This window comes from Erpetoichthys calabaricus, chromosome 9 (assembly GCF_900747795.2).
Source record: "Erpetoichthys calabaricus chromosome 9, fErpCal1.3, whole genome shotgun sequence".
Taxonomy (NCBI): Eukaryota; Metazoa; Chordata; class Cladistia; order Polypteriformes; family Polypteridae; genus Erpetoichthys; species Erpetoichthys calabaricus.
Window position 1 is genome coordinate 84,939,222 of NC_041402.2, and position 16,031 is coordinate 84,955,252.

The window sequence follows — 16,031 nt, forward strand, 5'->3', positions numbered from 1 at the left end:
ATAAACCTGATCACTCAATTTTAAATAAGTATATGACCTCCATATATACTGTAGCATATAAAATCAACAATATTCTAAAATGTCAGACACTACTGATCTTGGAAATGGAACATTACAAGTAACTGGCTTTACATCTTCAGACAATTACTCCATGGCTTCCTCTACCAATATCCATTTACAAGAAAAAAGATGCCTCTGCCCACATAATGGTGTAATTTAAATTAATCTATACAAGGAACTTTGAACTGTACATCATTTAAGCAGCAGAATACCAGGTAGTTAGAGTAAAAGTAAATATCCAACAGAAGAATATTGTATTTCTTGAAGATGAGTAGAATAATTTTATTTTTATAGCTTTACCTGTTGAATATATTTTAAACCAAGGAAGGACATGAGATTTGCTGAAGATTCTTCTGAATATCAGTATAAGTCAAAGATATGATGAAACTGTACCTTAAAATTAGGCTTGAAAACGTTATGCCATTTTCTTTTCTACTTTTTCTACTCTTTGGTACAGTTTGTTGTTAAAACACTCATTTACTATGATTGTAGGAGTGATGATTTTAAAAGTACACATAAATATAAAAAACAAGTGTGTCATACACATACAAAGTGTGATCAAAATATTTCAGAACTAATTCTGTATTTTTAAAATGCAATACTTGAGGTTACATCTAGTTGCAAAATATTTGATGATTCCCATAGGCATAATGTACTGCAATAAACAGTATTTATTTGACAATAAACCTAAGCTGCTTTTCTTTATCTGTGACAGCTGAAAAAGAGAAATGCAAAGATCAACAGATTTAACAAACACAATATATATAAACTTTCCTGTGTTTAATGTACATATATGTGTCAAATGTTATAAATTCTTATAGATGACTGATTCATTCCAGTCAATTAAAGAAAACAAAACCTGTAACAAAAGTAGTAACTGTGATCTTCTGTTTTAAACTAAGAAAACCATAGATAGATAGATAGATAGATAGATAGATAGATAGATAGATAGATAGATAGATAGATAGATAGATAGATAGATAGATAGATAGATAGATAGATAGATAGATAGATAGATAGATAGATAGATAGATAGATAGATAGATAGATATTGTGAAAGATGCCACATGACTGGCATCACGGCTGAAGCTAGATGGCAGCCTCCCTGAATTTCCACAGGATACATTGGGAACTGTAGTTTGTTGGCTCAGCCCTTTGGGGTTCCTTGGTTGCCAGGGGCTTTGAAGGAACAACAGAAGCCCTACTTTGTTGGGATCCAGCCTCACCCAGAAGTACTCTAGAGTCCCAGTTTTGGGACAACGGTAGAGCTCCCAGGTTTCACATAAAAGGTGCAGCACTCATCAACAGAGGGAGCCAGAGTCCAGAGGAGGAAGACAAAGCTTGCCTGGAGGAGCGAAGGAAAATCGACAGAGTATCAGCGAATGTGGCTATAGAGCTGTGTTTGTGGTGTGGGACACATTTACTTGCATTACAGTTTCACATAATAAAACTTTATCTTGTGTCCAGATCTTTGTGTCTGGAGCTATGTATTTGGGGAGTAGCAGCACCCTCTGCAGACAATGATAGACAGACAGACAGACAGATAGCTGTGGCTCCTACCCGGCCAATATAATGTATGGACCAGGGGAGCAGATGTGTACAGGACACTGCCTTCCCCCAGAGCATTAGAGTACTGCCCCCAGAGTTACTGTAAAATCTGCAGATGACTCTGTCATTGTAAGTCTTCTACTAGGTAAGGAAGACAGCCATGGACCTATTGTCAATGAATTTGTACAATGGTGTGATTGTTCTGATTTACAACTTAATATTTCCAAGACAAAATATATGGTTGTAGATTTCAAGTGCTCTTCACCATCCACTGCCTCAACTTTAATTAAACAGGAGACAGTGGAGATGGCAGAGCAATAAAAATATCTGGGAACAATCATTGATAACAAACTAAATTTTGATCGTAACACAGTGCAAATCTGTAAAAAAGGGCAATCACGACTTTCCTTTCTTAGGAAACTCAACTGTTTTAAAGTGAACAAAACCATAATGATACTTTTTTATAAGTCCTTTATTGAATCGACTGTCACATTTGCTTTTATCTGTTGGTTTGGAAACTTCAGCAACAAGAATATAAATCATCGTAACATTTTGAAAATATACAGTAAAATTATTGGTTAGCAGCAGACATCTATCATTGAAATGTATTGCAAACAGGTTAGAAAGAAAGCCAACTCAATTCTGTCAAACAGTAGTCATCCTGTTTTCTCTAAATTTCAGGTTTTGCCATTAGGCTGCAGATTTAGGTTTCCAAAGGTAAAGAGCAAAAGATTTAAGAACTCTTTTATTCCTAGAGCTATAAGCATTTGAAATTATGTTACTTGTGGGGATGATGCTAAACGTTAAATTCTGCATTATTATTTTGTATTCTGTTGAAAGTAATTATTCTTCTTTGTATGGATCTGGAATGTGTTTATACAATAACACGGTTGTCAAATGTTGTGTCTTTGTTGTATCTATTGGATCTCTGTAACAATGTCTTCTGTTTTTGTACTTTACTGCTGCAAACAAATTTCCCTCTGGGATAATAAAGTCTACTTACCTACATTGTGCTTCCACCATACCTGGGAGTAATTCCAGATCCGGCTAACAAGCCACCTGGAGCACTCCCAAGAGCAGTATGAAAGGTGTTGCCTCACTTCACTCGGAGAGCCAGAGTCGGGAGGAAGAAGGATGAAGCTTGCCAGAAGAGGAGTGGAGGCGGAAAAGAAAGAAAGGAAGCGTGTGGTGCCTTGTATTACTGGTGCTTTTTACTGTGCTGTGAATTGGGGAACAGATAAAAGCATTTCCCCAAAGTAATAAAACCATGTTGTGTGGCAAGACTTGTGTCTGTGACTGTCTGTGTCGGGGTTTGGGCAGCTGGAACGTCCTCTGCTGGCTATAACAGATAGACAGATAAAGTTTCACATGGTGCTACAGATAGGCTACATCATTATTTGTTTGAATGTTTTTAAATTCATTAAAGTATATTATTTTTCCATGCATCTATTAAATTATTCAGAAAAGAAATCAAATTCTCATAGACAAAATTTACATTTACAGAAATGTTAAAGAAGAGAAATGAAGAAACTGAAATGGTTCAGCAAGGGCTAGGAATATCCACCATTAGTAAACTGGCAGTAAGAAAACCAGCAGACAAAGTGCCATTCCAGAGCAGGGCCTGTGATAATGTAACACAATGAATGTTTTAATTTTGGATAATATTTCTTACTTTTCCTGAAAGAAAAAAAATTATGATCATGCATTCGCTGTGGTTAAATGAAAAATTGTCTCATTTCTGCCAACTCATGCTTTCTGTCATATGAAGGAAAATAGCTTTTGTATTGTAAATGAGTGAGCTAATTTAATAGTTTTTACAGCTTTAATAATTAAAAGATATTTTCTACAGTAAAATAAAATTAGACTAAAGCATGTATAAAGTTCTTTAAAATACAGTATCCAAAGCAACCTGACAGACTGAGCGACAGACATACAGCTGATAGTAGCCTTTGCCAAATTGTTAGCACTAGCCACACAGTACTTTAATTTCTTTGTACGTTGCTTTTTTGTTTTTTTTATCCTTTGCAAGAATCCTTGTGCATTCCTCTATTATTCACTTAATTACATGAAATACATGTAATACACCTTCATAAATTATTTCTCAGTTTTGTATCATTATATTCTTGAATTGGTTTTAGTGGGCTAAAAAATATAATCCTAAGTATGCATAATGATGGAATGAAATTAAAAATGTTTTATGACCTGTAATAAACATTAATTTTTATAGGAATGTAATAAGTAGGGCCCTATATTTCAACCATTATGTCTTTGATTTAGACTTAATTTTACTTACAATGTCACAACAATGTTCAAGTTTGCAACACAGCAAAAGTAATCACTTACAATAAAAACTAAGGCAAAAACAAAAAAAAATGTTATTTCAAGTTCCAAACAATTTTATATAGCAATAATTTTTCATTGTCTAATCTATTCAGCTCACTGTAAGAGTTCTCTGTTTATTAGACTTACTATGTACTAACAGCGCTACACTGCTTTTTCATTAGGCTTTTAAGTCAATTAAGCAGTGAATTGGAACAATCATTTCTCCCTTCCTTGGTATTGATATTTTTTTCTTGGCTGCTTCAGGGCCATTCTTCTACTCCAGGAGAGATTTATGTTAGATAATTCCTTCCTGATTAAAATAAATCAGGATTCAAAATTTCTCATTTCCTCCACTCAAGGCAAGGTTTTAAAAAAGTAAAATAAAGCATAATTAAAAAGTACATGTATGTTAGAATTAAAGGATTAAAGATAACCTTCTCCAGTATTAAAAAACAGATAAAAAATATGAGAATGATTCTTTAAGAAATTTGTATTTTTTGAGGCCCAATGTGACTCAACAGGGACCATTTTTGACACACTATTACACTAATGCTGAAATCACAGGGTCAGTAATATAGTAATTTTAATGTATAATCCAGAAAGTGGATTCACATTAGACATGGGCAAGCATATTCTTAGACTCAAAATTAATGCACATGGATTCTATTGAATTTAATAAAATAACAATGACAGAATTTACCTTACTATCTTAATTTTTGTTACTTGATCATGCTGTGATAGATAAGACCACCAAATGGCAGCATAGCAGTCATTACATTTTACTGTAATCCATAAGTTGAATCTCATGACAGCTACATGACTAATCCTTTAACACTTGGTGAGTGTGGATTTCCAAAATCAATTATTATCATGACTGGCTTAGTACACCAACCAGCTAAAGGATAAAAAACAAACAGAAAACCAAGTTTCAAGGCCATGTCCAAGTAAAGCACACATTATAACATTGTGGCTTTCCTTTCATTAAGGTTAATTTGCAATTTCTTTTGAGCCTCAATGTTAGTTTGATTTAAAATACCTTTTTTAAAATCATGCTAAATTCCTGAATGTTTTTTTGAGTGGCAGATGTTAAGTACTTAATTACTAAACAAAACCATGTTAAGGGAAAATAGGTTAAAACCAGTAAAACTTATATGTGCAACTGCTACAATATGCAAAACATACAGAAATCAGAATGCAAATAGAAGACATGGCATTGCTTCACTGATAACTGCAAGGAAACAAGATAGCAGCCACCTTATGAGCTAAACAGTAGAATGGACAAAAAGTAGGATTGGCAGGCTATGTAGTGTGGAATTTGAACCCCGGACATAGACAGACACGACACCAAATGTCCACAAAGACACACTTTTATTCGTCTTTGCGCACACAGCACAAACACAGTGCCCAAAGACTCACATTCCTTTTCCACTCCTTTCGCTTTTCCTTTTCTTCTGCCATCTCCACTCCTCCCATCGCAGCTTTGTCTTCCTCCTCCTGACTGGCTCCTCGAATAGAGTGAGGCGGCCTCTTTTGTACTTCATCCGGATGTGCTCCAGGTGCTTCCTGATGATCTTCTGACGCCACTTCCTGGTGTGGCAGAAGTGCCACATGAGCACCCGGAAGCACTCCAGGTGTGCCTGGAATCTTTTCCGGCAGCACTTCCAGTTGTGGCAGAAGCTCCATGATCCTCTGGGTGCTCCCTGGCCACAGGCCCCAACAGGGATGAGCTTGTAAGCTCTGATCCCATGACCAGGGCAGCTGCCCTCTCATGGCCCATGGGAGGTATTGTCCCTCTCCTGGGGCCTCATGTATAACGCCGTGTGTAGAACTCACACTATAACATGGCGTAAGCACAAAAGCGGGATTGTGCGTACACACAGAAAAATCCAGATGCAGGAATCTGTGCGCACGCATACTTTCACGTTCTTCCACTACATAAATCCCGATTTGCGTGAAAAGTAACGCACGTGCACGCGCCTTCTGTCCCGCCCCAACTCCTCCCAGAATTACGCCTCTTTGAATATGCAAATCAATATAAATAGCATTCTGTGAAAAGACAATGGGAAAAGCACAGGGGAAAATATAAGAATTTCAGCGAATACCAAGTGGAGGCAAAGGAAAAACATACTATTTGTTAGTTTAAACAGTGGTATAATCAACAAAAGAAAGTTGATCGAGTGACAAAGTGTCGGAAAAACTCGAAAGATCAAATTCACAAAGTCGCACAGTGCCCGAAATAAAAAAGAAATCACATATCAAAGTCGCTGTGAAAAAGCGAGTTGTAGCCCACCGTCTGAGTGTCATATGAAAGCTTATTAGGGTACAAACAAAAAACATAGGCACACAGTGGGAAAAAAGCACGAAATGTCAACTTTAATCTCGAAATTTCCACTTTAATCATGTAGTTTATTTTGCCATTAAAGTAGAACATTATAAACTTCATCTTAAAATCGTTTATTTTACTAGTTTCTCAAGTAGCATGTTAAATGCTTTTTTCTGTGTTTGATCTTCTATGTGCTCTATGTGTGTGAATCACTACGTGCTTCCGTTCTTTCTCTTTCTCCGACAGGACACAGAATGCATTACATTCGAGATATTACAGCTCTCTGAATAATTAAAATACTGAGATGTATACGTGATATCATTTTCATGATGATCGGAATGAAAGCATGTTATTAAACATGGGAACACGGTGGCGCAGTGATTGTTCATAGCTCACGCAAGAGGCTTGCTGCACCATGTGCGACCTTCGATGAAATAATTTATTACAGAAGTACTGTCTCTTTCAAACGTACTAACCTCCAATTCCTGTCCATACTTTTCTTTCTCCAATCGCCACACAATCAGCTCTGTAATAGACGTTAAGCCATTTGTAAGCTTAGAACGCCGATTCTTCAAAACTTTTAAGGAACATTGAAATATCTTCGTAGTACATGTTTAATTATTCTATTCGTCAATCCTTCCAGTGTCGCGTCAGCACCAGCAAGAATACAGCGCAAGGCAGGAGCTATCCTTGAACTAGCTATACGCTGCGGCACCGTGTCCTCACATGTTTAATTATTAGCAATACAGATTATTTAAATGAAGTTAAAGTTTTATCTGTATACTATAAGCAACACATTTTGCTGCATTTCATCTTAAAAATGATATTGCCATCATACACGCTTTATAAAGTAGCGCAGGTTGTGCAATATTATAACTGTAGTGCAAGTTTACAGTGAGGTGATTGAGTGCGTTTATAGTTCTTGGGATGAAACTGTTTCTGAAACGCGAGGTCCGTACAGGAAAGGCTTTGACGCTTTTTGCTGTGGTTGAGGTAGTGTGTACTTGAAACTGTATACCGATAATTCTCTTTCCGATCATCTGCTGCTGTGATTCACACTCAGATACAGTGATATAAATACTCCGAGTGGTGCAGTGAGAGTAATATGGAAAAAGATGATCTGCTGTGGCAACCCTTAACGGGAACAGCAAAAAGAAGAACAAGATGCAGTGAGCGTAACAACGCTAAAGCAGTTATGGTATTTGGAATACTATGGCTATTCCCTGGACCATTACATTGCTGCAGGTTAATTACAATCAGATGCATTACACTAATAAACAATATGCAGTTAATTTCAGTGTATTTATAAAGCCGCGTCAGGAATGTGGAGCTAAGAAAGAAAGGATGAGCACACAGGAACAGTAGTTTGACCATTCTGTGGACCATTATATTGTTACAGGTTAATTACAATCAGATGCATTAAATTTATGAACGATATGCGGTTAATTTCAGTGTATTTGATAAAGCCGCCGCCGTGGATGTGGATCTAAGAAAGGGTAACCATACAGGAACAGTAGCACTGCTTTGACGCTGGGTGCCGCCAGTCTGCAAAACCAGGCGGATAAATTGCGTACGCCAAGGTATGAGTTACCGTGGAAATGTGCGTGGCTTTATGCCAAGTTTAGGTTTTATACATCGCTATTTGAGCGTGGAAAGGTTCGTACGCAACATTTCTGTGCGTACGCACCGTTTATACATGAGGCCCCTGGTCCTTCCAGCTGTCCCGGCCAACCATCCGCCACAGTAGACAAAACAGAATGAAGACAGCTGCAGCTTACACATCATCCATATTAACAAAGATATATTTAAAAACATCCATCCACCCATTTTCCAACCCGCTGAATCCGAACACAGGGTCATGGGGATCTGCTAGAGCCAATCCCAGCCAACACAGGGCACAAGGCAGGAACCAATCCCAGGCAGGGTGCCAACCCACCGCAGGACACACACAAACACACCCACACACCAAGCACACATTAGGGCCAATTTAGAATCGCCAATCTACCTAACCTGCATGCCTTTGGACTGTGGGAGGAAACCGGAGTGCCCGGAGGAAACCCAAGCAGACACAGGGAGAACATGCAAACTCCAACTGCGAGGCGGCAGCGCTACCCACTGCACCATCATGCCGCCCATTTGAAAACACATTTTTTAATTTATTTTGCCATTCTGTTATGTTTAAATGATGTTTTCAACCACCAAAAACACAATGTTTCAAAAGCACTCTTTGAAGTGTGTAAATTTGAAAACTAAGGGTCTCACATGGCAGTGTGGATGGAGAAAACAGAGTTTTTGGAAAATGCTGATGTATACCTGTCATGTGATCAGGAGCTGAATGAGTGTGTTCTGAAAATTCCCTTTAAGATCTCATCTTTATAAAAGGATAGTCATTCCAAAAAATGTATCAGCCATGGAGTACTTGCCCAAGAAACACTGAAACATTCTGTGATATTTATTTTGGCAGGACTCTCAGTCCATTTTTTCCAAGGCTTTGACAGCATTACGGTATCCTCATTTGTAACCTCTTAACAGCAGTTTTATGTCATCGTCTGTCCATACAAAGAAGTCCATTTTATTTTTTTCTAATTCTTTCAGATTTTCCATTCAGTTTAGGTTTGGTCCATAAACAAACTGTACATTTGACTGATAAACTATGCATGCCCAAAAGGCACAATTTACACGCTTTGGGTGTTTCAGTGTAAACAACAAACTTTTAAAAAACATGCCAGTGTGGACTGAAAAAGTTTAAAATAAAAACAGCAGTTTCAAATATATTCATGTTAGTGTGGTTTAAGCCTTAACTTTGATGGTTGGCAGATGCATGCAAAAAGTAAAAACAAAGCAGTCTGGGTACTGTCTGGCTAGACAGACAGAAGACACCTATAGCATTGCTGGAGAGCTGAAAAGAAATAGGAATGTACCCAACTATAAGGAGAACTGGTCAGTCACCCCTTAGTTTGAGATGGTGGGCTTAACAAGAAGTTGACTGAGGCAGTTGTATTTTCCACATGGACCTACATTAATAGCACCAAAAACACTATGCATGTCTGTGGCAAAACTGTCCTAGTTCTATCATGATGGTATTGGCAACTTGCATTGCCCCAGGACAACTAAACATAAATTAAACAAAAAAATAAATGCCTATAAAAAATGCTAAATAAAAAAAGAAAACACAAACAATCATCATTAGTGGACAGTAGTTCTACTTTACAATGTTCAATTCTGTGTAGGGCATAATGTACACAGAGATTGACTGTCAGCCTCTGATTTGCATGTATTGTGTCCACACAGGCAAGAAAATAAGAAGATAACGTGATGGGTCATTAATTAGTTTTGCTGTTAAAGATCCAGGATACTAAGTTTGAATGCTAGTCTTTTCACTGTCTGTCCTGAGTTTGCACGTTCTCCACATGTCTGTTTGGATTTTACAGATTTTTTCATTTTCCTACATCACAAAGCCAAGAAGAAAATGAACTCAGTTTAGAAGATTATAAATGATATAAATCAAAGAGCTGCTAGGGTTAATTGAAGGCTTGAAGTATACTGTCTTGTTGACTAAGAAGTGCAAACAGCTAAATGAGGTTGATCAAGATATACAATTAGCAAGGAGCAATTGTTTGAACCATAGATTAATTTTCATATTCAAATTTTCTTCTTAGGTTTCTATGCTACTTATTTATCTGTCAGGTAAATGTTTTAAATCTTTCTTTACAGGGGCAACAAGATTAGAAATGTCATTAGGCCCACAATGTAAGCACTACACTGTATTTGAAAACATGCAGGTAAGATTAAGAATACTAGTGTAAGCACGGTTTATAAGCACATGGGACAAACTCCAACTCAATCTAATGATTAAAATACACCACCAGTGAATGATGCTTTCTGCAAGCAAATAATTATTAATGTACATATAAGTAAGCAACACTATCAAACCACCTATAATAAACTGCCCCCTGTAAACATGTCTATCAGTTCAGTCTCATGCTGAGTTCATGCCCATCCCAGCAGCACTTAATTGCTTGATTTTAATTTTACACAAGTAATTAGTATGATGTAAATACTTCTCAGAAATAGCTGGATTCTACCATTGCTCTTCAATGTACCATTTGCTTGTTAAAATCTATGTCATTTTGAATTAATCATATCTTTAAGACAAATATTTCTATTAATCAAAGCTTTAAGCAGTTAAATTATACAATTCCATTTCTACTACTCATTCATTTTGCACAGGTATCCCCTTATCTCATAATCAGTTGTGCATTTGGCTGATATAATCAAATAACTTGTGAACAAGGGTGCCTACAGAGACACCACAAGGAAAACTGCAAATATGAATCTTCTGAATAAACCTTCAGCATTTGGGGCTATTTAGGAGATCTCACTTGTGAAACTCAGAAGTTGGATTATAGTTAAAATACATGATTATACTTCTGCAATACAGTGTGAGTAATTTCTAAAAGGATCTTTTGAATTTAAGAAATACCCTAGTTGTCTACTGTTGGATTAAATTACATTTTAAGATAGATCATCAATAATACACAGTTACTGTTTGTGCTGAAAATTGCAGCTAGTGTACTCCGGGCAAACTAGAAGTTCTAATTTACTCAGCAGCAACAGATCGTAGGTCGTAGGAAATTGTAACTTCCTTGTTTACACTGCAAAGCGACACAAAGTAGACTTTAATACTTTCATTTGCAGGATACATGCCTAATATTAACTATTCCTTTAATTTCCTCCAAGTCAAAACCCATGCTATCCTCTCTGATACTTTTCTTTTCCTGTAACTACTGCAGATAATAGAGATAGCTAGAAGTAGATAAAATGGTGCTTTGTATTGAGCCTTCCGTAGAAGTGACCGCTTACATCCTTTACTAACCTTTGCTAGAATGTGCAGGGGGAAAAGGAAAATGAACATTTGTCACTTTTCACATGACAGCTTGAGGCAGACGTTTTATAATCCATTTCCTTTTCACAGATGATATAGTAAACAGTTTTACATAAAAATCCTTTCTTCACTTTTCTATCCATAAAAATATTCTTGAAATACTGGAAGAACAAGACAGTAAAACTGCTTTAAAATAACATATCTGTGCCATATTTAAAAATTGTACCTGGAACAGATTCACAATGTGAAAGACAGACTTTAACATTTATTAAATAAAAGAAATCATTCAAACTGCTAAATACTTCATTATTTTATATATACGTTTGCTTAAAATATCCACTATCTGGTATATACTTACCTACAGACATCTAGCAATTAATCAACTAATTCTATCCCAGCCCTAGGATTCTGGTAATTAAAGCTTTGTAATCGCTTATTCTTTCTGCTCCACCACCTGCACTTCATTTGTTTATTTTCCAAGTCATAAATCTGTGTGACTGTCAAGATGCTATAATATTAGTGAAATAATCAAACTTAATTACAACACCCACCCCTTCCCAGTGTAATACCTATTAACAATTGCTATTCCCAATAGCATATAGGGAATATCAATAAACAGAATATTTAACAAATGGGGTCAAATTGGCCTAAAGGAACTGCCACCCCCCACCTCCACTACATACACAGATTCACTGCATTGTTTATAAATTGTTACAAGAGTAATCAAAACATCAGAATGAGCAATGTAGTCAGTCAAGATTGTTTTATTTTCAAGCATCTGCAGCTACAGAAACGTCCACATCAAATACCAAACTAATGTTGAAATGAAATATAAAATATTAATCTTCATATAAATAAAGTTTTCTTTCAGTTAAAAAACATTTCTCTTCCAGTTAATTTATTATGATACAAGTTACCATGTATTTTGCCAAAGGATGAACGATATTAATTTGAGCTGCTAATTAATCAGCGTTAACGGGTGTAATTAACAAATTAAAAAATTCTGCGATTACATTTTTAACTCAACTCCTAAATAAGTCAATTTAATCCAGTCTATCTGACCACACTTCACACTTAATGAAACAGTGTCAAATTAATACAAAATCTATTAATAATGCATGATCGTTTCCTATGTTGTTTCTTGATAATGGTCTTCAACTACACACAGCAGCAGAGTTGTTACACGTCCCTTGTAATACACTATCGTCCCATACTGGAACATAAAATACAGCGTACTTTTGCATCACACTGCAAAAAATTAAATCTAAGCAAAAGTATTTACTGTATATCATGACATTAAATCTTGATTTCCTTATTGTAAGAATTACTGACTTATCAAAAAAATTGTATTTACGATTATTTAGCTTACTTTAAAAAATCTTGTCAAGTAAGCTTTGCTTACCCCATTGGTAGATTTACTTGCTAAATAAAAGCAAAATAACTCCAATTTACATTTTTTGTCTAGTTTTTGCAGTGCCCGATTTGACCCATATTTTCAAAGGCATTTTTTTATATGTACACTAGCTCTTCAAAATGCAGATAATCAAATAAGAACAAATAAAATTAAACCAAAGGAGTAAGTTTTATTTTCAAGCCACACTAACGCTGAAGACATTCAAGCACCGACATCTTACTCATTTGTGCCATTATGCTGCATTCTCACGTAGAAAAAAAAAACGTGGAACATCCAAAACAACATTCTTTACTCAGTGCTGTCTACTGATACAAGTCCTTCTTGTGAAACATAATAGTCTGTCAAGGTATAGGTCCGAGTGCGAGACAGGATATCTGTCTGTACCCAATCTTTAAGCAGCATAGATTGCTTTAAGACTGTTAAATATTTCAAGGATATAATGGATGTAATACACAGCATCACTTTATAGATCAGAAACAGTCTTCAGGAGGAAGATGTTTAACTGTCAAAGACTACCATTCACATAAGACTTCATGAACAGAAACACAAAGGCATTATTGCAAGATGCAAACTACTAGTTAGACAAAAAAACGGAAAGGACAGATTACAATTTGTGAAAAAATACTTCAAAGACCCTTCAAAATTCTGGAAAAAGGTTCTGAAAAATGTCTTGAGAACAGACTAGACTAAGATTAACCTGTTTCAGAGTGATGGTTTGACAGTGTAGGTCAGCTCTACGCTTCATGTAGCATTCAGGAGCCACTTGAACTTGCTACTGCCGATAATGTACCCGAGGTATGAGCCAGCAGATGAGGACACAACACCAATAGCAAAGGGAGAGGTGCAAAAGTGTTCCAGTGCTTTTATCAAATAATTTAAAACTAGAATCCCTGAAGCCTACAAAAAAACTCAGAATTCCGGGCCACCTTAAATTCCTTCGCACCTCTCCTCATCAGTGTCTTTTGATTTGTAAATGTGTGTGTTATAGCGGGTCCGTGGCTTCAAAAAAAAATGGCCAGTTTTAAATAAATCCAGATAGCCGTGTCAGTCACTGTGGGTGCAATTTCATGACCGCAGCGAGTTAATGAGGTAATTGGGGCGAGTCTCTCAATTGCTTCAATGGCTTCCTGCCGATTGTGATTTAAGGCGCTGTGCCCATGGAGCCCTGTAAGTATAGGCCGGTGCAGGGAGAGAAGATTGAGGATCGGAGATCGAAAGAAAGAGAGAATTGAGGTTAGATGACTGAAGAAGCAGTCTTGGAAGGAGGATCTGGCCACCTGGAAGAGGAAGGCAGCACGAGCTAGGGCCCGGCGAAGGTGCTCCAGGGGCTGGTTCGCCCCACTGAATAATAATGTCAAGTGGGGATAGCAGGATGGATGACCTCCCTATTGATCCAATCTGCAACTGCGGGAGCGTGAAGGAAGATGGAGGGAGAGCCAACCTTGGACAATCTGGCTGCGTGGTTTGGAGGCAGCCAAGATGGGAGTCGGAGGAATGAAGTTCGTGGCTGCCGAGTATCCGCCAGCTATGCGAGTGATGGGTAAGCCGGGGAGATGAAGAAGGAGGTGGGCTGAGATCGTGAGGAGTTAATGACTGTATTTTAACCTCTGATTATAATTAATGCATTTATTATGTTTTTTATCCCCCATTTTCACTTTGTTTTTATAGATTTATTTATGTACATTTGGGACACTGCACTGTTGACACTTTTTATTTTGTTTGGAATTGTTTTTAATAAAAGCACTTTGGCACTTTTCCATCATCCCCTTGCTACGTGTGAAATTTGTCCCCATTTGTCAGCTCATCTCGGTCATAACTATAGACGGTGTTGGGTTGTAGAAGCTCCCATATGTGCAGAGGGAGTCTGTAGGGACCCGCACCATCACAATGTGTTGATCAGCATAAGCAGCCTGCTATCCCATCCCCCACCTCGACAGAGCTCAACTAGGGCAAAAAGTTCTCCCAGCTCAAGGCTCCTTATCTGCGTGTGAGGTGCATGGGGTTGTATAGGGTAAATAATACAGTATAACGTTATTTGGAACACATGCATTTCATGTGTGTTCCATGTCTACAAAGATCTGGCTAAGTATAGAATGAAAGAAAATGTGAGGCAAGAAATGCTGAACACATACCTAATAAACTCTACAATAATCTAGGTCCACCATCTAATAGATATGGAAAGGTGCTGCTGGCACAATACTGAGAAGATGGTGGAGGTGTTGAGGCTACACTCACTGCAGTAGGCTAACCAACTGCAACGAAAGATCCATAACAGTCTACTCTTATTGGTAATTTCTTCGCCAGCAAAGATTCACCTCAGTCCTGTGAAGGATTTCCTAATTTGACTGTGGCACCAACTGGTTTGGATGTCATGTATGCATCCCGTCTACAACATAGAATAACTTCATTAAATAGTGCTGTGGGGAAAGAGCTTTACAGGCTATGTGTGCTGGCACATCATCGGGAATCAGCTTGGCCTAACTTATATAGACCACCAATGAACAAAATAACTGGTGATTTGGAAACTTCTTGAATGGCCAAGCCAGTGAATCGATTTAGATCCAATTGATTTAAATCAAATTGACTTAAATTCAATCCTTTCATAAGCTAAAGAGAAAATTTAAAGGGACAAGCCGCCAACACAATCAAGAACTGAAGATGGCTGCATTAGAGGCTTGGCAGAGCATACCCAGAGAAGACACTCGGCACCTGGTGATGTCAATGAATTGCAGATTTCAAGTAGTCACTGCATGCAAGGGATTTGCAACAAAGTACTAAATATGACTCATTTAAAATATTTACCATTGCAATGTGCCAAAAGTTATAGTGCCCTGAAATGGGGGGAATCATGTATTAAAAGTGTTACAATTTCTACATGTTGCAAGCAAAATGTATGCAAATAACCTTGAATTAAAGTCTGCAATGTGTATATTAATCACATCTGAATTGTTTCATTTGTGATTTTAAACTGTGGAGAAGAGGGGTAAATCAAGAAAAAAATGTGTCTTTGTTCCAAACATTATGGAGGGCACTGTACATGATAATAGAAAGAGGAAAAGACTTAACTTGCTGGTTAAGTCCAAGATAAATGGCAAGAATAACAACATGGAACAACCACTACCACACAAATACTAAAGATATAAACAACTTGCTTACTGGGAAAATTACCAAAAGATAAAGTAAACAGAACCTAAAACAAGTACCTATATGTATTTTAAATGAATATAAAAGAAAAGAGAAAACATTTTCAAAGTATATAATTCCACTCTATATTTTCAATAAAGTAAAAGTAGATGTTATAGAAAGAAGTATATAAAACAAAAATTTTGAAGTAAACACAATGTAATCAGCAGATAGATAGATAGATAGATAGATAGATAGATAGATAGATAGATAGATAGATAGATAGATAGATAGATAGATAGATAGATAGATAGATAGATAGATAGATAGATAGATAGATAGATAGATAGATAGAT

At 36.9% G+C, this 16,031-nt stretch overlaps 1 protein-coding gene across 3 annotated transcripts in view; it reads right to left on the minus strand.

The window, feature by feature from the left end:
• The window catches only part of wwox (WW domain containing oxidoreductase), a 1,257,913-nt gene that overhangs the window by 1,160,456 nt on the left and 81,426 nt on the right, over positions 1-16,031 (minus strand). The window lies entirely within an intron of this gene.